The sequence below is a fragment of the Ipomoea triloba genome, chromosome 16, assembly GCF_003576645.1.
Source record: "Ipomoea triloba cultivar NCNSP0323 chromosome 16, ASM357664v1".
Lineage (NCBI taxonomy): Eukaryota > Viridiplantae > Streptophyta > Magnoliopsida > Solanales > Convolvulaceae > Ipomoea > Ipomoea triloba.
This window is the reverse complement of record NC_044931.1, coordinates 16562415-16564795: the sequence shown is the minus strand read 5'-3', so window position 1 is coordinate 16564795 and position 2381 is coordinate 16562415.

Below are 2381 nucleotides of genomic sequence, written 5' to 3'. Positions count from 1 at the left end.
TTGTTTATATATATATATATATATATATATATATATATATATATATATATATATATATATGGGTGTTATCAAATGTGAACAATGCTTCCTATGCAAACATACCATTGCCAATCATGCAAAAACCTATAGTTATAGATTTAAACGAAATAGCGGTGGAATAATGATAAATAAATTGAAAAATGAATTACTACACTGTGCACTTTTAAAGTTTTTATTGTACATTTTTAGAGTTTTTGTTTTGCATTTCTACAATTTTTTGTTCACTTTTCAAATTTTACAATGCGCTAGGCTGGGCATTCGGAGCTGAACTAACACCACTTCTCAAGTGGGTTCTCATGGGTCACTTATTAATGATTGACCCAAAGTATCTCATTCAGGACCCATGGCTAGGTTGTAATGTCATTTGACTAAACCTAGCTAGATTGGATCATAATAAATTATCTAGGGTAGCCTAGATCCATTATCACATCATCAATCTCCCACTTCTTTAAGGGAAATTATTATAGACTCCCAGGTTCTACTCTTAAATCCTACTCCACTCTCAAATTTTTTATGTAGACAGTTTGCTTGGGACCCACATGATGAAAATATGTTATCACTGTCTGTCACATCAGAAGGAAAAAGTGAGGGAGTAAGATTTGGGAGTACATAGTAGAACTCCTTCTTAAGCCAATGTCATTGATTGTTACATAAGGAAGTTGTCATTAGCATTATCCAATTCAACCCAATGTTATCCACTAGATAATCTATCCTCAACAAGCTAAGGGAAAAGGATCAATGAGGCATGACTTATTGAGGTTAGAGTAGTCCATGCACATCTTTTATAGTGGAAATTTCGAAGCTAGTACCATATTGTAAAGCCACTTTGGATAGAAAATTTGTCGATCATGACCTATTCCTAGGAACATGTTCACCTCCTGTTTGATGAAATCTTGCCGCTTCATAGATATATAGGTGCCTCTTTTCTGTTGCATCGATTTTGCTATGAGGTCCATAGTAAGCATGTGAGTGATCACACTCTTGTTTATTCCTAGCATGTCTTCTAGCTCCCAAGCAAGCATTATTGCGAATTGGAGCTAACACTGCAACGATTTTTTTTCATAGTGCTATGAGTAACCCTGACCATACCTTGATTGTCCTCTCTGACCTAATTAACAATACTAATGGCAAACCTCCTCCAACTCAACAAATGACTTGGACTAGGCACAAGACTCCTCTAGTTTTGACTTCTCTACAATGGTGTGAACTTGGAGGGGGCGCTCTCTTATCTTTTTACATGCTTGCAAAAACCCTTATCCCGTTTTTGATTTTGAATTTGTAATTCAGGTTTATTTAATATTTTGGTTTCAAAAAACATATATATAGTTGTGTTGCTTATACTTCTATAATAAATGAGTTCACGGTTTATATATAAGCGACGATTTGTACATGAGCCAACAACACATATTAAAAGAGTTGAAATTCAAACTTATAAATGGAACTTCTTTCTCAAGCACTATTTGTTAGTTTGACTTAAAGGTCACAAACGAGCTCCTATAGTTTACAAATGGAAGAATATCAACATTTTTTCTCTCAATTAACCAAAGTGCCATCATGAAAATTTAGAATTAGAAAACCTCAAATAAGAGCTCAACTACTTTCTCAAGCACTATTTGTTAGTTTGCTTCAGCAATATGTTTGAACAAATGAAAGTTGTGAGACTTAGCACAACTCACCTTTCTTGTGATTTATGCTTGGTTCTGAAGCACTATTTAATTTGTTGGTTATTTTAGAATACATACATTAAAATAGAATGAAGGTGTTGAGATCTGAACCCAATTAAGTAAGTAGTTATGCCATGGACCAGGTCCACCTTGCAAGGTGGACCTGGGTCCAAAAACGACGTCTTTTTTTTTTTTTACTAAACATATTGGCCTGAAATGTGGAACACAAACTCTACATTCACATACACTATACTCTACATTCACAATTTGTAAACTCCGCATTCACACATTACACGATTATATATTTAGTAACTATATTACCACTATTATGTATTCACACATTCAAAACTCTATATTCACAGGTCCTATACTCCATATTCACAACTTGAGAACTCCACATTCACACATTACAGGGCTACAAGTGCTAGAACTTCTTAACTCTATTACAGATTCACACATGCATAACTTTACATTCACGATTTCTATACTCCATACAATTTGAAACCTCTACATTCACACATTTCTGGGCAACTCTACATTCACGCAATCATAAGTCTACATTCACGATTTCTATGCTCTACATTCACACTTTGAAACCTCTACATTCACATATTTTTGGACAACTCTATATTCAGCAATATGTTTACTAATTAAAAAAAAAAAAAAAAAAAAAAAAAA